The sequence below is a fragment of the Giraffa tippelskirchi genome, chromosome 11 (assembly GCF_054371585.1).
Source record: "Giraffa tippelskirchi isolate mGirTip1 chromosome 11, T2T-mGirTip1v1.2.pri, whole genome shotgun sequence".
NCBI lineage: Eukaryota > Metazoa > Chordata > Mammalia > Artiodactyla > Giraffidae > Giraffa > Giraffa tippelskirchi.
The window spans coordinates 40,443,566-40,465,036 of NC_137285.1; the positions used below are offsets into that span (position 1 = coordinate 40,443,566).

At 42.7% G+C, this 21,471-nt stretch overlaps 1 protein-coding gene across 1 annotated transcript in view; it reads left to right on the forward strand.

Moving 5' to 3' along the window:
• Positions 1-21,471, forward strand: part of JADE1 (jade family PHD finger 1) — a 502,176-nt gene that overhangs the window by 133,281 nt on the left and 347,424 nt on the right. The window contains exon 6 of the mRNA XM_081538240.1: positions 12,643-12,763. The gene's annotated coding sequence lies outside the window, so the exon portion shown is untranslated. The remainder of the gene's footprint in view (positions 1-12,642; positions 12,764-21,471) is intronic.

A 21,471-nucleotide genomic window follows, 5' to 3' on the forward strand; every position in this document is an offset into this window, starting at 1 on the left:
TGAGTGATGGCAGGAGCCCTGACTTGTGCCTTGAAATCATTAATATGCTGTTGTTGATTTGTACTTTTTATGGTGTGGTCAAGAGGTCCCCATGATTCAGTGCCTCTTTTTCCTACCACCTGCCTCTCTTAGAAAAAAAAAGTAAAACAGAGCAATGCTAATTTATTCCTTAGAACCAGTACTCTAAGTTGCAGCCTCTATCACAGCAGAGCAGGTAGGAAGTAGCTGCTGTAGTTTCTTTTTTTCCTCCAAATATCCAGATTTCTAAGGGTTGAAAAAGCACAAACACGAAAACCTCATTAGAATTTTGGATTAAAGACAGCTATCTGTCTTGTCTCATTTTTGATATGCCAGCTGATAATTGGGCTATAGCTGAGTCTAAAAATAACATAACGTACATTGAAATAATATTCCTTGGCTACATTTCCAAAGTGGTATTCTGGGACTTCTGTGCATTAATCCTGTAACAATAACAGGATTTGCGCTTTTAACTCCCTGGTGTAGCTTTGAAAATCTAGCCTAAAGCAGCTAATGTTGCTGCTGAAATCATCCTCTCACTATCCTTAGGGAAACGTGAAGATTAAAAAAATGACAACCCAACTGCTCAAATGACCTATACCTGGGAGAATAAGAGAAACAATCTATTTCGTCTCAGGAACTGGACTGATCAATAAAAATATTTCAAAAGGACCATCATCCAATAAAGACCTTAGAATTTGTATCCTACTTCAGAGCACCCACTCTGGATATTTCCAATGTGACCATATGACATTTCCCACAGGTAGGAGAGGCAGTGTGGTTGTTGAATAAGTGGAATTGAGCTTGGTTGCATGCATGAGCCCGTGTGTGTGTCTGTGGAGGGAAAAAAGCTGTCATTATTGTGTATGTTTCTGGTAAACATTCTTTTGCCCTACAGAAATTGGGCGTATCCCAGAAATTAGGTACTGTTAATCATGTCAACTGAAAAAAAAATGCATATCCTAAAATTTGCACACAGCTCTAAATTGAAGTTCTAACTGGCTCTAAACGGAAGTGGCAAGAGTTTTTCAATGATACCATTAATTGGATTTTATTAATTGAGAAAAGGGGCTTTTGTGTAGCCATGGTTGTGATGGGCTAGATTTAATCTGTGTAGGTACCACTAACAGGCTGGCAGTGCTTTCGGCCTGCAATGCCTTTGAAATTCTAAAATGGAAAAGGAGGCCAACACACTGAGCAATTATTTCGGAACAGATTGCCCGTTAACATTTCATAATATCACTAAAACACATCCTTTCTGGGACCCAGACTTGCTTTGGCTATGAACCTCCAAGAGGTGGCAGCACCCCACGCTCTGTCGGCTGCTGCATCCTCCAGACCGAGCTCACCGCGGAGGTCTCATCATTGCGTCACCTGAAAGCCAGTTTGCAGGGTGGGGGTGGGGGGAGTGATAGAGGGGAGATACAGCATTTTGCATCTCAGTTCTTCCGGAGAGTTCAGGAAACAGCTGCACAGATTGCTTTAAAAGGATTTGAAAAAGGTTTTTTCTTTTCTTTTTTTTCCCCTGAAATCTTCGGGCCTATGTGATATCTTCCTATGAAGACCACATGGGTGCACTTATGCGTTTCCTGGTTTGCTCCCTGAGGGAGGAAGAGTTTCAATTGTCAGGGATCTCCTGAGACCTCATTTTCAATTGCCTGTACTTGTCTTTATAAACACAGGAAGGTGGGATTAAGACAGCATCATCGACAATCATTTTTTGGAGCATGCGTTTGTGCACGGCACTTAACACAATGTTGAGAATGTGACGCTGTCCCCGGCTAGAACACTTCTCTTCCCCAACCATTCTCCCAGCCCCCTCCCTCATCTCATGCTAAAAATACTCCACAGAACAAATAGCTTTTGAGATAGCATGAAAACCTGCACAAATGAGTAATAGTATATAGGCTAACATGCAAAGTGTCAAATGCCTGAGAGGAAAAGCATCAGGTGATGTGGGTAAGGGAGCTTTGGAGCTGGTCCAGACTGGCCGACATCCAGGTGTCTGTAGAACCTGGCCCTCTGCTTGTGTGTTAGTTTGAGGGCAAGAACTGGGCTGCACTGAGGGCACTTTGCTGATGGGGTTATTGGCAGATACAGGGGACAGGACTCTTATGGGAAACTAGTTTACTGGAGGCCACAAGGAAGCTGAAACTGGGAACCCCAGCAGAGCTCAGCCGTGGGAGTTCCTGTCCCCACTTTAGCCATCTTAGGGACTTGCTTATGTGTCCACCACAGCTACAGCCACCAACTTGGCCTAGCTTTTAGCGCTGTGCATCTTTTCAGTAGCTTATTTCTTTAGTTTCAACTTTGGCACTCTCATACCCTCTGTCTCATAGTTTTCCTACATGGTGTGTGCTCCCTGTATACATTTTTCCAGTTTCTGTTCCCACTGACAACTCCATGACTGTATTTCCCATATTTCCCATTCAATTTCCAGAAAGAGAAAGGAACAGAGGGAGAGAGGGAGGGAGGGAAGTGGGGGGCAGGGGAGAGAGAGAGAGAAGGAGAGTTTCCTTGGCTTGATTCCATAATCACATAGTCTCTGTGTGGACTGAGCTTTGGAGGCCTACCCACCAGAAAAATGAGCCAGACTGTGATTGGCAGTCCTAAGTCACCTTTGTTAAAAACCTGCTTAGGGTGCTCCCCAGCCTGGACAGTAAGCACCAACATTCCTTTCAGGATGGCTGTGGATGTGAAAGGCACTGTCCTTTCCTCCACACAAGGGAAGGAGCGGCATTGTTCTCTGAGGCCTGATAATGCTGGACGTCCTGTTGTCAGGGTACCGCTGCCCTGGTGGGTTGCTCAAACTCTAGTAAAAGGTGAACTCTTCACATCTTTTCTTCTTTGCAGGAATTCAGTCATGCAGCTTGGAGAATGATCTTAAGGGTGGTATTTTACACTCAATGTTCAATGATTCCAGAGACTTGGAGAAAGGGAAATAGAACCTTTATTTGAACCATGATATCATGCGATTTTTGTACAGCACAGGTTTGTTTGGGCCAGGCTGAGGGAGGGGAAGGGAGTGGTTGGATTAGGTACCAGTCTCCTTGTTATAATCAACTTTTTCTTAATAAGATCTGGCTTATATTTTAATCCCAAGACAGATTCTCAAAGGCTACCTCTGGGTGCCATAACATATGAGCAGTGAGCAGCTTACCTGTTGCCTAGTGAGTTGGCAGCACCCCTGCCTATTACTGCCAATCATCTGGAGCAGGAGTGAGGGGTGCATAGAGGGTATGATGGCCAGGTAGCTACTACAGTTTACTGGTCTTGGGTCTTTGCCTTCCTCTAGCCTCTTCACTGTTACACTGAGGGCGTGTGGCCAGTGAGGCAGGCCTCACAAGGCAGCTTATTTGCTTTTGGTTATAAACCGCCAAGAACTTGAGGAACTCTTTCTTCTGCTGCTGTGTGCCTTGAGAGCCTGAATATCCTCTCTGACTTTTCCAGTTGTACCAGTCTCAGCTGTAAGGTACTGACAGTACGTTAACAGTGGATGTGAGGATAAAGCAGGGTGCAAACTACCGTTAGGTTAGTAGTGGTGATAGAGTTCCTTCAGCCCATCTATAGGGATTTTTATATATGGTGAATTTGGTTATTGATTGCACTGCTTCATGGCATCATGTTTATCATTACCTGAAGTTTTTTAAGAAAAAAATATGAATTGATGTTTCCTGATGTTCAGTTTGAACTCACTAATTAGGTTGTAAGTTTCTTGAAAGAAAGAAAAGGCTTCTGTACTGCTAAGCATCTCCCACAATGTCAAACATCATCTTATATAAAGAATGAGTGCTCAATAGATACTTCTAATCTCCAGAAAGTTTTTGTTAGCTCCTAAGGAGTCTAGATCCTTTCCAGTTACCTGTTTGGAAACCTGAAGGTACAGATTCATTTTGACCGAATTCTACCTTCTCTTGATCGTTCAGGAAGAAGGACACCCTAGATACTGAGTTTTTCAGCACTCAGAGTCCCAGGCCTCTGATGAGATTCAAAATGTCCAAGAGTCTTCAGCTTTTGGCTTATTACTTTAAAAAACTTTATATGTTTATGTATTTATTTGGCTCCACTGGGCCTTAGTTGCAGCATGCAGGATCTTTAGTTGTGACATACGATCTGTTCAGTGTGCCATGTGAGATCTAGTTCCCTGGAAGAAAAAGAAAGAAAATGAAGTCGCTCAGTCATGTCCAACTCTTTGCAAGTCCATGGACTATAGCCCTCCAGGCTCCTCTGTCCGTGCATGGAATTTTCCAGGCAAGGATACTGGCATGTGTTGCCATTTCCTTCTTCAGGGGATCTTCCCAACTCAGGAATCAAACCCAGGTCTCCTGCACTGCAGGCAGACTCTTTACCATCTGAGCCACTAGGGAAGAAGCCCTTGACCAGGGATCAAATCTGGGTCACCTGCAGTGGGAGCACGAGTCTTAGCCACTGGACCGCCAGGGAAGTCCCCACTAATTACTTTAAAATTTTCCTCTTAGTTAACTTGCTCTTTCTCCAAACAATTCTCTCCTGGTAGGATAGGTGAAGTTATGCTGCAGTGAGGATAGCTTCCAAACTCAGGACAGATTCTGCCTGTCTGAGTGACCCTGGGTCCTAATAGCAGACAGCCTGTCATGTCAGCAGGCTCTGCGGGGGCTCTGCGGCAGAGGGAGTGAGAGTGGATAATTGTGCCCTAACTCGTAACTAAGTCTCACCCCGCCCCACCCTCCCCCAGGCCCCTGTAAAGCGACACACTTTACACCTGATCTTATTCATTGGCTAGAGCATGTCTTGTGGCCATGCTTATCTTCAGGGGGATGAAGAAGTTCAGTCCGTCTTTGTGCCTGCAGGATAAGAGAACCAGACATGTCCGTGACCTCCTCGATGACCTACAGAGCTCCTCAGAGAGCTTCCAAGTTGCCACCTTCCAATTCATCCTTTACTGAGGCATGGAGCCCTTGAGAATCAATAGAAACATTTTGTTTTTTCGGGTTTAACAGGAATTAAAAATCAAAATAAACCCATAATCAAGATGATTTATATCAATAAAAATTTAAATTTATTATATAAGTATCATTTTTTAAATGTTTTTGGCTCAACTCAGTGATCAGAAGTAATCAGTGCACTCCTTTCTGAATGCCATCTGTAAATAGATGGCTGAGGTAAGCAGTCCTCTGTGTTTATAGTTGCCAGGTCTGATGCTTCCTGTACCTCACAATCACTTGGAGGCCCAGCAGCTCAAAGATACCTCCATAGAGAAGAGTCACTTTAAATTCATGGGCTGTGAGGTCCCACTCTTTATTTCTGCCCTAAACCTGATTAGACTCTATTGGTTGTAAAATAGACCCCAGGCTATTCAAAAGCAGGCAGGAAGCTGACCTACTCACTCCATTGTCCTGTTTCTCACTCCCCTCAATAATTCCACTCCCTCCAAAGAATTAATTCTAACCATAAGAATATGAAGTTTATTCACCAGTGTAGTGAGTTTGGTATTCAACTCTTTCAGTCCAAGTCAGTGGACTGTTACTATGATGTGCCAGATAAGAGCCAACCATAATGTGACTGAAAGGGCCTTTGCATTAGAGTCTGAAAGTTGTCAGTCTCACGTTCAAGCTGTGTTACCTTGTAAAAGTCACTTTGCCTCTCTGAACCTTCATTGGTGAGATTAGGATAATTATATTTACCTTCCAGGATGGAGTTTCCTGTCTATATAATGTAAATGATATCTACCTCTCGGGGTCATGGGGATTTAAGTTATTTTGACAAAGACAATTTCCGGGAAATATATAAGTATGTATATCCCAAGCTGGAAACTTCTTCCCTCCTTTTTTGCTTGCTAATTAAGAGTCATAAATAAAATGCTGACGAGCTGCAGTCTGCCGTCTGTGCTGTAGCTGGAGGGCTGTTTTGACTTTGCCTGACAAATGGCTAACCAGCCGCTCCCGCCATGCCCAACTCAAGTGTTCAGCACTGAGAAATCCAGCTACTGCCAACAGCATCTTATAAACTTGTCACTGTTTACTTACTCGGTGACAGTGTTTTTGTTCACTGATCATCCCTGAGATTTCACCCATCAGGGTGTGTCTGTTTCCCTCAAAATGTCATTTAAACACAATCATTTCCCAAACCACATAAAAGTACTGAAGATCCCTAAGTGAGACTTGGTGCCTTTACAGTTCATCCCCATTGCAATGGAGGTGGGGTGGAATGTCATCTTTACAAAGCAGTAGCTAGATACACCTGGGACTTTATTCAATGGGCAGAAACTTCAGAGTTGCTTCGGTATACTACTAGCCAAGATTCCCAGGTAACCGGTTCAGTAGTTTTGCAAGGTGGTTGATGGCATGTTGATAAATTGAAACGAGCCATGGTGGGAGTGTTTGTGCATGTGTGCTATGTTGCTTCAATTGTGTCTGACTCTTTGTGACCCTATGGACTGTAGCCCGCCAGGCTCCTCTGTCCGTGGGATTCTCCAGGCAGGAATACTGGAGTGGGTTGCCATGCCCTCCTCCAGGGGATCGTCCAGACTCAGGGATCAAATCCGAGTCCCTTACATATCTTGCATTGGCAGGCAGGTTCTTTACCACTAGCGTGGGTGTGTTTGCAGCATGAAAACTGGCAAACACTACAAAATCTGGCTTTTTCTCCTGGAGAGCTGGTTGCTAAACATTTACATGCTCACCACTGTGCAGTATAACCAAGTCTTTGTGCACCTCGGTCAAACCCAGATATGACTGAGGATGGGAGAAAGGACACTACAAATCAGAAGTATAAATGAAACTGTGGAGCTGAGTTAAGGGAGAAGGAGTTAACTTTCTTGAGCCCGTACTGTGCACCAGGGTCTACTAGATGTAATCTAGATGATTGGAATTGATACATATCAGGAGGTGTTTAGCAAGTTAATGGAGAGGGCCTACCAAAAATGTATTCACATGGAGGATAGAGAGACTCCCAGAGCCTGACTCAAACCTGGTCATAAGAGAGGAGGGACAATTCAAGGTACAGCAACGTGCTTTTCACTTGGGTTTCTATCCAGGCCCAGACTGAGACTGGTGGAGGCTGTTTTGGGGAAGGGGTTTAAGTAAAAGCTGAAAAGGCTGCTTCATCAAGACTGTAGTACCAGGCAGCGTGTTTAGATTTGGCATCTTGTTTGTTCCAGGACCTTAGCTGCAGCAATGTGGGGACGACAGAGGCTCGGCTGACCCCCTGGAGCTCAGTGAAGTGGGCTCACTTGTGAGCACTTTTACAAGAGTACTTTGCAGAGGGCTACAGTGCTGTATGAGCAGATAGGGGCAAGGGTCAGAAGAATTTATTCATGTGACCTCGTATGTACCTTAGCTGATAAGGCAAGGAGGAAGCTTGGTGGCACATGTGTTCTCACAACAACCATATAAGAAAGGCATTATTATATTCATCTTATAAGAAGATGGAGAAACTAAGGATCAGAGAGCTTGGTCAACTTGCCTGATATGATGCAGAAAGTGAGTAGAAGAAGGATTTCCTTGGTGGCCTAGTAGTTAAGACTCCACACTTTCACTGGAGGGGGCATGGGTTCAATCCCTGGTCGGGGAACTAAGATCCCACATGCCAAAAAAAAAGTGGAAGAGCTGAGATCCAAACGTGGTGTTGTTTGACTTTAAACACCCCTGGAGTCCCCCTGTGTCCTCCCTTTACCCCGTGTCTCTGGATATTCTGTCCTGTCCTTCTGTCTGGTCTTGGGGAAAAAATTGTCTCTCTTCTCTCTAAGGTCAACCTTTTCACTTGTGTCTATGATTTCTGTACCCTCCCATTTTCTGCCCCAGAGTCTTTATAAAGCACTCCCTTGCTCTGTTGTTCATCTTTGATCTGTCCCTCGCCACAGACTTCTTTCCCTCTATCACTTGAAGTGAGAGGCTGTATTGGTTCCTTCATCAGTCTTCTCTCTCTTAGCCTTTCAGCCGCATTTTACACAGTTCAGATTCTTCTTTATTCTTGAAACTCTCCATATTCAGCTTCTATGACTCGATTTTCTCTGCCCTCTGTTACTCCTCTGGCCACTTCTGGCTCTTCTCCCTTTTTCTAATCCTTGAACTGTAGGCATCATTCCAAGAGTCTGGTGTTCTCTTCCTTTTCCTCAGTCTTTCCCCTTTGAGGTTCCCTTTGGCCTCAGCTCTCTACACAGAAAATCCCAAATCAATAATCCACAGGTCTGATTGGGAAATGAATAGAAATAACTTGACTGGGTCTCTAGGGCCAAGAGCAGTCTCTGGCATTGAGTGAGCACTCAATAAACAAACGGATTTCAGATGAAGAGAACATTGTGAATGGAGCTTGAGCATATGTGTATTGATTTATTTGAAGGTTACCCCCTTTAGGCACTGAATTTATCAAAGTCAGGAGCTGTGCCTTTCCCCCATTTTTGATTTCTGATCCAGCATAATACATAATAGCTGTTCAATAAATGTCCCTTGAATGAATGAGTCCAAGCTTGCCCAGAATTGTGGCAGTCCTTATATCGGAATTTAGACTTCATTCTATGTGCAGTGGGCTTGGAGCCATCCAAAGGTTTTTCTCATTTGAGTACTCAATTGGAGCCGAGCTCTAGGATGACTCATCTGGCTGCAGTCAGTGTTCAGAGCCTTGCACCATATTCCTCCCTTGTCCTTGCTATTCTGTCTCTAATCTGTGGTCCAATCTTGTTGATTTTACTTAAGAATATGGCTTTATGACTTGTGCCTGTGTTTTTCTTTCTATTCTCACGGCCACCTCCCAAGGTCAGCCCTAATTACCTCTTGTCTGGGTTTCAGTACTGGTCACTCTCACTCCAGTCACTGTTCTGTATGCCACAGGCTTTGGCTATTCTACTAATGGTTGGCTCTGTGTTTGAAAAGAAAGAAAAAAAGAACAAAGTTGAATTGGTTCTGGGAAAGCAAGGATAAAGAGGACTAATATAACTCTCCATTTTCTGCCTTTAATCTTATAGGTCCTTTAAATCTGCTTACTGCTTTGGTTTTACCCTTGAATTGCCTGAGTGGATTTATCCTTTCATTGCTTCTTATAACAAAGACTAGGATTTCATCCCCACAATAAAGCCAAGTTGTAGGAGAAAGAGAGTGGACCATTGGAAAGGTTGTGCTTAACTATGATGTTAAAGAGAACAGAGGAAGTGTTCTGTCTTTTCGAAAAGAAGAACAATCTTTTAGGAAAGGGAGGACAAGGGAAGGGAAAAAGTAAGAGATAGGGAGAAGATCTTTAGATAATAGATGAAGGGAAGAAAAAAAGAGAGAAGAGCTGAGCTTCTGTCATTTTTTCTTAGGTAATTTTGGGTAAACAGGCCCTTTCTGAAAATACTTTTTTAGAACTTTGTGGATCCAGAATTTACACTAGTAAAATTAGTGAGCAGATGGGCTTTAGGGGACCTCTTTGGGGACTCCCACACTTAAAAAAATTAGGTCAGTGTTGTGCAAAGTGTGACCTGCCTTCTGCAAGGAGTTAAGTACAAAAATGATAATAAGTAGGAACTTTTTAGTAATTGTACATTGCCGCTCTGATGGGCTGAAGGTAGGTGGTACCAGCTGGAGGGAGCCAGTTACAGGCATTCCTTCCCATCTCTGTGGCTCAGTAACTTCAGATTGGTAGCTTGGAATCAGTCATGACAAGAAGTATTTTTATCTAATAAATGGACAAATGCCACAGATCAGGACTCCTCCTCCCCCATACCCTGAGTGCTGAACATTTACCAGCTCACCACTGCCTAGCTGCCATATCCACACACCTAATCAGGGGACACTGTTGAAGAGAATGTTGTTAAGTTTGCACAGTGAGTTGCTTGTGGCTGCTGCTGCCTACTTAGCAAGCATAGTAAGATCATGTATCCGTCAGCCCAAGAATGGGGGAAAACTGGTTCTTCATCACGGGGAATTTGAGATGCACTGCCTTAGATCATCCTCAGCTTGTTCAAGCATTCCAGCAGAGGTCTTCATGATAACCACATGGAGTAGCCCACAGGTTTAGAAACCTGCTATTCCAGGTAGCCGGATCCAGGGCAGCATACAGAAGCAGAGAAGTGGTATGTGAAATAGATGAAGGTGTGTGTAATTAGTCTACCAGGGCTGCTATAACAGAAGACCATGGACTAGGTGGCTTAAACAACAGAAATGTATTCTCTTGCAGTTCTGGAGGCTGGATGTCCAAGATCAAAGTATTGGCATTCTCTCCTCGGCTTGCTGATTGCTGCCTTTTTGCCATGTCCATATGTGGTCTTTCCTCTGTGCATGAGCAGCTCTGGTGTGTCTTCTTTTTCTTATATGGACATTGGACTAAGGGCCCACCCTTTTGACCTTATTTAACCTGAATTACTTCTTTTAAGGCCCTGCCTCTAAATATAGTGACACAGGAGGGTTAGAGCTTCATGAAATTCAGCTCATGAATTTTAATGGACGCAATTCAGTCTGTGACCATGTTGACTGTCAGTGTTGACTCTCTGGACTCATGTTGCATTCCAGTCAAGCACAGGGTAATGACATGAAACTGTCATCATGAGGAGACCTCAACTTCACTCTAGGGATATCTTCTCACTTCTCCTGGATGCAGCTTTCACTTACCAGCAATCTCCAACCTCACCAGGTGCTTCCCCTCTGTTGGTTCCCATCTCTCCCATCTAGTCTTCTCTGACTCCTCCTGCTTGGAGAGGAGTCTCCCTCACCCGACTCACCCTAGTGCTCTTGCTGTGTATTGTTAAGTTGGTGATGGATCTTTGCAATGCCTTTCCTGATATCATCTCAGTATATACACTGCGTGTATTTAGGGCCTGTCTACCCAGCTGGGTGTAGGTACCTTGAGAAGTGGATATCTCACTCTTCTTGACACCCAGCCTCCTCCATTCAGTGAGTAATTAGCTGTGTGTGTTTATAGACTAAGAAGTCAATGAATATTGCAGAGTTGATGTAGCTTTTCCTAAAACAGTTAAGGTCATCATACACTCAGAGATGTACGTGGAATCAAATTCATAGCAGTAAGTACTGAGACTTTTTTCTGCTTTATTGTGGGTATCGAGCCAGAATTTTCCAGTAAATGCTCCTGCAATGTCATTTGTGGATATCATTGTTCCAGTGAGTTATTATGATTTTTAACTCTGACTCTGGCATAAAAGAAACCTGGATTCAAGTTCTGGTTTTCCCAATTACTGCTGTCTGGCTTTGAGTAAGTTATCTAAATTCTGTAAGGCTCAGTTTCTTCATCTGTAAATTACGAGTAATAATAATACCTTATTTCACATAGTGGTGACAAAGGGGTAAAAGAGGCATAAGTAGCACTATGTGGATAGTAGATGTCCGTCATTAATGTTACTCTGGTACACAGAGGGGAAAAAAAGGTAGAAATCTTAACGGTAGATATCAGTCTCCACTCCTCAGAACCAGGAGTAACATGAAAAGAAAAACATTTGCACACCATCAGAGGGTCAGCTGTGCAAATAGCACATTTAGTGCCCAATGCAAAGTGTTCCTGGATTAAGAATATTGTGAAGAATCTAGAAGGAACACTTTACTATCTATGACATGTGTGCTAAGTAACTTCAGTCGTGTCCGACTCTGTGTGACTCCGTAGACTGTAGCCCACCAGGCTCCTCTGTCCATGGGATTTTCCAGGCAAGGATACTGGAGTGGGTTGCTGTGCCCTCCTCCAGGGGATCGTCCCAACCCAGGGATTGAACCCGTGTCTCTTAAGTCTCCTGTGTTGTCAAGAGAGTTCTTTACCACTAGCACCACCTGGATGGGTTGACTTCTAAGCAACCTTTGGCCTTCTTGTGTTGTCATCAACCCCCTTCCCAAGTCCTACTTCCTTTTGTAAAGCATAAAACATCTTTGCCTACAAAACACTGTACATGTATGGAGTTCTGTTATTCTGGAGGCCGTTGGGTTGCACAGGAAGTACAACATCATTAACTGGAGATAAGTCAGCATGACATTTGTCTTGAAGTTAAGAATAAAATAAAGTTAAGGGACTTTTCCTGCAGTCCAATGGTTAAAACTCTGCCTTCCAATGCAGAGGGCTTGGGTTTGATCCTTGGTCAGGGAACTAGGATCCTGCATGCCCCGTGGTGTGGCCAAAATTTTTTAAAAATTTTAAAAAGGCTTCCCTGGTGGTCCAGTGGCCAAGAATCCCCCTGCCAATGCAGGGGACACAGGTTCGATTCCTGGTCTGGGAAGATCCCACATGCCTTGGAGCAGCTAAGCCTGTGTGCCACAACTACCAAGCCACAAGAGAAGCCACCACAATGAGAAGTCCGCACACCACAATGAAGAGTAGCCCCTGCTTGCTGCAACTAGAGAAAGGCCGAGTGCAGTGACTAAGACCTAGCACAGTCCAAAAAAAAAAATCTTCAAAAAAACACTCTATAGTTTAACTAAAACTTCTAAATGTTCCAGAGCAAGCTTAGTTGGGAACACTCCTGTAGGGAGAGCAGGAAGGCAGTGAGTGGGAAGACAGTGTGATCCTGTGCTTCTCTAGGCCAGCTGGTGCAAAGCAGAGGCCTCCTAAAAGACACAAAGTGGCTTGTCAGCTTTTCTACATGTTCTAACAAGTTAGAGGTACATCCCAAAAGGTATACTGCAATATTAAAGTTCATTTATATACACTATAAAGTTTCCCCTGTGTGTCCTGCAGGCTGGGAAGTGTCCATGGGTTGATCCCTTTGTGAATTACATGGAGCTGACAGGGCTGAAACCCACAGTGACCCAGATGAGGACTGAAGCTTGTGCTGAAAGAGTGGCTGCCGCCCCAACATGTAAGTTAGTAATATTAATCCCCACTGAGCAGAGTGGTGCAAAATTATTAAGGCTGCCTCCTGAAGAAACTTCTAATGCAGTGTGTAATGAAAATGTCAGGTGTGTGAGTTATTAGGCGCTGCACTGCTGTTCTGAAGCACCAGGTATTTCTCTACCTGTTATCCAAGCAGCAGAGTCTTGTGAGAAAGGCAGTTGGGCCTGAGGAGAGCAGGCAGTTATTTGTGCTGAGAAGATCATAGAGTGAGTGACAATAGTGGAACTAGCCTGAGGAGAGGGTGGCATGTCTGTGGTGGAGATGACGTGAAGAGGGGTGTGTGGAGAAGACGTGTGGGAGGACGGCCCTGACTGGTCTTTGACACTGCGTTATGTCATGACCCAAATCATCTGGCCCTGTGAATTTAAAATTTTTTCTCAGGATAGCTCTCATTATTAGGAATTTAGATGGGATCATTGCAGACAGAAACATGTTTCCGGTTATTTCTGTAGTCATCCTAGAAATGCAAACTTGGTGTTTGGCATTTATTTACATGTATTATTTATTTTGGACCTCATAGAAGTTTGCATCTCTCCAACCTGTGTGTTGCTTATCTCAGCCAGATTCTTGGAGTCTCTCTGGCTTCTCCTCTTCTCTCAGTCATGTCTAGTCATTGTCAAACAGCACAGAGCAAGTTAATCTTTCTAGGTCTCCATTTCCTTGAGCACTACCTTTGTTGTGTTCCTTATAGTCTGTCCTGTTTTCTCTTTACCATTTTCCTTGCCTGTACTCTGTCTTGTCTAGACTTTGTTCTCTCTGGTCTCCCTCCTTCCATCTCTTCCCTTTTGACCTTCCTACCCAGAGCATAGCAGGAGGATAGCTAACACCATTTACTAGATGCTTTTTATGTGCTAAGCCTTGGGGTGTGTGTGTTAGGTACATCGTATCTAATGTTTCAGTAACCCTGGAAATGGTATTGTTACTTCCACTGTTCAGCTTGGGAGGTTCTATCCATACTGGCTAATGAGAGTCACGGCTAGAAATTATAACCTAGGGTTGGTGAACCTCACAGTTCATGCTGTCCCCAACATGTGCTGCTTTCTCTGCTCAGAAATCTTCAGTGGCTCCCATTGCCTAATTAGTAGATCAAATCAGGTTTTTGTGTCTTTTTCTTTTGAAGTCCAGGCTCTTGTATCTCAGCATTCAAGATCCTTTAAAAATCTAGTTTACTGTGTTTCTAGGCTCTCCTGTCAACTCCCGTCACACACCCTACTATTTAGCCAGAAAAACGAATAGCCAAACAAACACAAAGCCTATTTTTATTTACACCCATGTTTTCTTTCCTAAATGGTTTTATACATGCTTTTTTCCTGCCTGCTGCAGAGACTCTGTCATTCCTTCCTCTGGATAAGTAAGTGCTGCCCAAGCAAACACTGAACAGAGTTTAGCTGGAGATCCATTTATTTTCTGGTTCACAAAGGGTATATTGGACCTTTATTAAATAGTCTAAAATGTTCTTTCAATAATGTTTTTCTTTAATATCTTTTTAAAAGACATTTAAAGTGAATCAGAAAGCAATTAAATGATTAATTGCTGCAGCCGGATTCTGCTGCCCTCAGCCCCTGTGGATGCTATCTGACCGATTAACCTCTGTTTCTGAGCTCTGTCTGATTGAAGAAGGCAATGACGGAAAACGCTTGGCCTATCACATGACTGATCTTTGCTGTCATGAGCCATCGTTTTCTAACTGCAAGCTTTCATTTTCAAAGTCCTGGCATGATTTCAGGAGCTGTAAACCCTCATGTGAGTAAGTGAGCAGTAAGAACTGGCAGTTTTTCAATCTCAAGTCTCCTCAGCTTTAAACCTACATTTAGCTGTGATTTTTTTTTCCACCATGAGTTGGGCATTCTTTTGATAAATAAAATAGGGTAGAGGTGAATTCGACTGAGACAAATATGAGTTGGTCCAATTAGGGCTGACTTTAGAAAAAAGCCACAGCTGCCCCAACATTAATTCCATAGTCAGGTTAGGAGGTGAGAGAGGGATAGTGAATATATGGGGTTCTTAGTTTTCCTTCTATATCCAGGGCCACAGGGTGGGGAGCACCTAAAATGCAGCTGAAAATTATGAGTACATTGATAGAGATGACCCATGTGCCAGTTCTGATATCTTGGGGAAGGTCAAGGAGTAACTTCTCCAAGGTCTGACTCTGAATGGAAGAGCTTTGTGAGATATTAGGGAAGGAGATATTGGAAATATTACTTTCCTAGTTAAAATGCTTAAGTAGTTGGAATTCAATTTCATGCACAATTTAATTGTTCTTAGTGCATTTTTAGCTGGACAGTGTGATTAATATTATTTACATTAAGGGGTGGGTAATCTGAAAACAAAAATGTGAATATACAATGAAGGACTTCCTGAAAGATTTGTTCCTGCTTGATGGTTTTATTTTTAAATGTGTATACCAAGTGTTTTGTTATCCTCTTTTTATTGCTTAGCTTTTAAAACAAAGTAGCGAAAGGAGGGTAGAGGAGGGAGAGAAGCTGTGCATACCACAAGAATGTTACAGTCGGCAATGTGAGGAAAGCTAATTGTAATTTCATAAGGTTTTGATTCTGCATCTGTTTTTTGTTGTTGTTTTCTTCTCCTTTATCATCATATCTAGCAAATAATTATTGACCAACCAGTGTCCTTATGGTACCACTATAGGAAATTTGATATAAGAAATCCTATAAGAAAAAAACCATATTTTCGTTGTATGAAGCTCTTTTAGAAGACAGTTGCAGACAGCCACAGAATTAGTAGTAGCTTACATTTATGGAGCCCTCACAATTTGAAAATCCCATGGATGGAGGAGCCTGTTAGGCTACAGTCCATGGGGTCGCTAAGAGTCGGACACGACTGAGCGACTTCACTTTCACTTTTCCCTTTCACGCCCTGGAGAAGGAAACGGCAACCCACTCCGTGTTCTTGCCTGGAGAATCCCAGGGACGGTGGAGCTTGGTGGGCTGCCATCTATGGGGTCGCACAGAGTCGGACACGATTGAAGTGACTTAGCAGCAGCAGCACAATTTGCCAAGCCCTACTCTAAGTGCTTTGTATAGTATTAGCTCCTTTAAATCCCTCTCAACAACTGTGTGAGAATGGTACTATTATCCCTATTTTAAGTGAGAAAAGTGAGGCACAAGGAGGTTAAATTATTCATCTACAGTCACATAGGTGACTGGATCCATAATTTGGACCCTGTCAGTCTGAATCCAGAATAAAAAGATAAAACAAATATAACCATAATGAAACTAACATTGTTCTTTTTAGATTGCCTATACTTGCTATCACCACCAGTGAACTCTGAATGGTGATTAGTATAGAACTTGTAAGACTAGAAGAGGAATTGTTAGAGAAGAGAGATGGTGAAAGAGAGTGAAAAAAGTGAAGATGTTAGCAAAAGCACCTGTGTGAATTCCGAGGTAAGGATTCCAGGAGGTGGTGTGGCAGTACCCTCTATGTGTGCTCAGCTGGACCACAGCCTGGACTGGTGGGCAGTGAGGCCTAGTGGGTCAAGGAGTGTGGCTGCTGGCTGATTTTTGTCACTCAGTGCACTGCTTTCCTGCTCCTCTGCTGAGACAGGTAATGCCGACAGCTCGCCTTGAATTCCATTCCATCTGAAGCACTTTTAGATTTGCAGTTCACATCTCCTTCTGCAGAGCCAGAGTGTATTTCTTTCCTCAGACCTCTTAATACCTCAGAACACTTAGGACAAGTCCACCATCCTTCATTTAAACACAAGGAGCCAGATATGTTTAGAAAGCCAAAATTTTCTAGGTTTTAGAAAGGTAAAATGGTATTTGTCTCATATATTGTATATTATTTCCAGTGGAGTCTGGATCAGCACCCCATACTCAAATATTATATTTCCACCACAAAATGTGTGTGTCATCACACTTTGAGTGAGACAAAGAATGACTATACTCAGCTATATGTTAAGAAGGTCAGATTTTGCCACCAGATGAATTTTTGTGCCAAATTTATGGGACAAACTTTTGGTTGCAGGGCTTTTTGGATTTTGGAATTGAGATTGGGGAATATGGAATGTATCATCATCAATTCCTTCCACTCTACCTTGGCAAGAAGTTGACAAAGCTGTTCCTGCATTTCCTACACGGGCCAGGAAGGGGTCTGACTTGGGCTGAGCCTGAAGAACCTCAGGTCTCGTTTTCTCATTCCAGGTTTTAGTTGGGAAGGCAGACAATCTGGAAATAGAGTCAATATCTATACACTCTGTATTCCCTGCAGGTTTGGTGGACAAAAAGTAATAAAGAAAATACAAACTCGGGAAAGACAAGATTCAGGTTTTTTGTTTTGTTTTTTTTTCATTTGAAAAACTTATTTTCGCTAGTTAGAAAAGCCTCTTCCCTTCTCTTGGGAATCACTTAGCTTAGCTTGGAGAACCACAGATTAAAGTACAACATAGTGAATATTATTAAAAAACAACCTGTAAAAATGCATTATCCCAAAGATTTAGCAGCTAATTTTCTGTTGCCTTTACTTCTTACATGATTTTTTTTTTCTCTCAGTGTATAACCTTCTTTAAATTTTATGTCCTGTTCTCAAATTCCTCCTGGGGTTAATGACTAATCTCTATTTGTGTTACTCTGGTGAAGCCTATAGAAGTAAAATCATAAATTAATGGCATATGTTTGTAGTTGTAAACAGGGGATAGATTCAGAAATACACAAACATGCCAAGTACCCTATTTCCTAGAGCTGCAATGCTCAATTCCCAATTAACCTTATATTTACAAGCCTAATCAAATGGCCCAGTCTGTTTCTGTTAAAAAGCTGTGCAATGTGTATAATCTTTCACCTGACCTAAATCTCCAGTAAATCTTGGAAAGTAAACTCCTTTGTGGAGCTAGTCACTTTGTTGGGTGAAGCTAATGCCCCTTTCTCAGGCCGCTGGCTGCCATTTCATGTGCTATAGGACAAGTGGCAAAGGGACAGTCTGTGGTACTTTATGTAGGAGGACAGTCCTGACTGCTGACCCAGGTCTGTGGTAGTAGGACTGTGCTGAGTCACTTGTGCTTTGCCCCCAGGTCTTCCTTCCATTGACAAAGGAGCCTGGTAGGCTACAGTCCGTAGGATCACAGAGAGTCGGACACGACTGAGCATGAAGGCACACACGATACTTCAGTAAACTTTCTTTACAAATAGGGTATGATTTTGGAAGATAATGGTACCCAATATTTATTCACCACCTCTCTGGGTCAGCCATACATTCTTCTAAGCTCTCTCCACCTATGAACTCATTTAATCCTTTTAACAAGCAAAGAAAGAGTCAGGAAGTGTTATGATCTTTGTCTTAGGATGTGAAAGTTCCAGAAAAGCAAAACTTGAATTTTCCAGGTACCAGCAAGTATTTACATAGCTTTTACACTGTATTTACAACTATTTACATAGCACTGACATTGTATTAGGTATTATAAGTAACCTGGAGATGATTTAAAGTACATGCGAGGATGTGCATAGGTTATATGCAAATACTACGCCATTTTATGGGGCTTTCCTGATAGCTCAGTTGGTAAAGCTACCCACTCCAGTACTCTGGCCTAGAGAATTCCATGGACTGTATAGTCCATTGGGTCACAAAGAGTCAGACACAACTGAGTGACTTTCACTTTACTTTTTTGTGTGTGTGCATGCCATTTATATAAGGGACTGGAGCATCCAGGATTTTAGTATCTGTGGGGCCCTGGAACAGCCCCTGGTGGATACCAAGGGACCACTGTATCAAGAAAGGATATAGATGCAAACATGTGTGGACTTTGGAGATTACATTTCAGGGTGAACTAGAAGAAGGAGGAAGGTGGAGAATGTCATCCTGATCTAGGGTAGAGGAAGAAGTGATGAGAAAAGAAAGCTTGGTGTGGAAGAAAAAGCTTGTGACTAAGGAAAGTGATGAACAGAACTTAGGTTAGGTACTGAAATGAGCAGTCACACCCTGTGAATTGGATTGCTGAAAGTAGGGTTAGGGAAAAGTAGAAAAGAAATCGATTGAGTGAGACAAGATCAGAGAACCAGAATGGAAACTTTCCATGGAAAATGGCCAGAGCTTAGAGGACCCAGGAAGAGACTCTCAAGGCTTTATGTAGATAAAGTCCAGAGGAATAAAAAACTAATGTGTAATTTTTAAAAAATAAAGTTTATGAAATTAGTAGATCTGAGAAAAGCAAAGAATTACTACAAAGCATTTTTATCAGGTACTTTGCCTTGCCCTCAACTAGGTGGATTCAAAACTAGTTGAGTGACCTTTCTCCAAAGGTGCTTCCTGGTGGATTACTGTCAGCTTGGTGGCCTTGCTCTTTATTTTATAAAGCTAATGCTCTGACGAAACTCTGATACTATGTGTCACCAAATGATGTTGATCTCATTTATCCTGTGTGTCCATTTCATCACTATCTAATTGGTTGTTAACATGGGTTCCTGGGTGAGCCTCAAGGGGTCCATGAATCCTCTAAAATTATGATAATAGGTTTCTACTCACATTTCTGTATCCCTTGCTAGACTGTGAGGAACCTGAGGGGATAGGGCAAGTTGTAACTGGGAACAGAAGAGCAGTGTATGTATTAATCTATAATTGAGCTATAATTCAGTCATTCATTCATTCAACCTTTTCTTGAGTATCTCTAACATGCTTACAATCAGCTACTGGGCACACAGGAAAGAGGGGTCAGAATAAATTACCAAAGAGCAAAATAATAATAATAATTATTATAATGTGATGTTTGATGTAGCCTGGAGGCTTGAGGTTATCTTCCTAGACAGGACACTTTACTGCAGCTGTTTTTGGAAGGATACATAGGAATCAGTTGGTTTGGTGGTCCAGCAGGAGAAGGGAAGGGCATTCCAGGAACAGAGGTGAGAAATAGAATACCTTCGGTGGTTAAATGCAAGTTGTTTGGGGTGGCTGTGGCAAAGGACATATTGTAGGGGCTGATGTAGACAGGGCTAGGTGGTGACAGACCTTTTATACCATGTCAAGAATTTATATTTTATTCCCAAGGTCATTGGGGCCATTAGACAATTGAAAGGGTGTGATATGATTGAATATTTAGTTTGGAAGAATTATATTAGCAGTAATGTGAAGAATGTAATAAGGAGCAAGATTGAGGCTAGGGAGTAGTTTTAGAAGGGTACTACAGTAATCGAAGTTAAAAACACTGCCGTGCCATTACTTACTGCTCTTTTTGCTGACATTGACATTGGTGCTGTTTCTCTGTCTATTGCTGTTACCACTGCCACTACTCCCACAGCAATAGTAAGGCTGATGGGGAGAAGGTTTGAGAAGCTGAAGAAGAGTCTGAGAAGTGTAAGTGTGATTTGTGATTTATAATAAGAAATATATATTTGGTCTTTGTCCTATTTCTGGCACCTAGCTCCTAAAATCCTTGGAATTTTTCAAGTGATGAGAGCAGTGAAGGTGTCTTGTTATGTTATTAATGAGTGACTTTTAGAAAGTCCCTACAGGAACCTAAGGAGGGGAACCGCCTGCTAGGAGAACATAATCATGTGATTAGAGTGTTGGAACTTTCAGTCCTACCTCCTCCCCCCCACCCCACAGCCCCTGCCCTCCAAGGAGGGGAGAGGGTTTGAAGATTGAGTTCAGTCACCAGTGACCAATGATTTAATCAATCATGCCCCTGTACTGAAACTTCCATGAACCCCCAAAAAGGACCAGGTTGGGAGAGCTTCAGGTTGATGAACACCCAGAGGTTCAGGAAGGATGGTGCTCTCAGAGAGCGAGGAAGCTCCATGTCCTTTTCCATACCTTGCCTATGCATCTCTTTCACCTGACATTCCTAATTTATATCCTTTTATAATAAACTGATAATCTAGTAAGTGCAATGTTTCTCTTGAGTTCTGTGAGCTTTTCAAGCAAATTAATTGAACCCAAGGAAAGGGTTTTTTGAACCTCTGATTTATAGCTGATGAGTGAGAAGCACAGATGACAGCTTGGACTTGCGGAATTGGAAAGTGGAGGGGATGGCATGAATGGTGGCATCTGAAGTTTGGATCAGGGGTCAGTCTTGTTGGACCAAGTCCTAAACCTGTGGAATCTGAGGCTATGTCCAAGCAGATAGTGTCAGAATTGAGTTGAATTGTAGGAGACATAGCTAGTGTCACAGAATTGCATGGTATGGGGAAAAAAGCGCACACATTCCCTTTATAGGCTTTCCCGGTGGTTCAGATGGTAAAGAATCTGCCTGCCATGCAGGAGGCCTAGGTTCGATCCCTGGGTTGGGAAGATCCCCTGGAGAAGGAAGTGGCAACCCACTCTAGTATTCTTGCCTGGAGAATCCCATGAACAAAGGAGCCTTGTGGGCTACAGTTACACAAAGAGTTGGACACAACTGAAGTGACTTAGCACTCACATGTCAATTCCTTGAGTGTTTGAGAAATACTTCAACTCCTGGCCAAGGACTTGGGTCAATGATGGGTGCCTGTTGTTGAGAATGATGCCCTTGGAGACTTCACCACAGAGGAAAAACTGGCTTGTTTAAATCTGTTCTCAGATAATAAAATACAGGCAAAGACAACCTGCAGAAATACTGCACCATGATCAGAACATGTACTACTTCACATCTGATAGTTTCAGATACCCCTTATACATTCAAGTTAGCAGAAATGAAGTAAAAACAAAACTTGTCTTTTAGTTCTCCCCATGCATTTAAAAAAT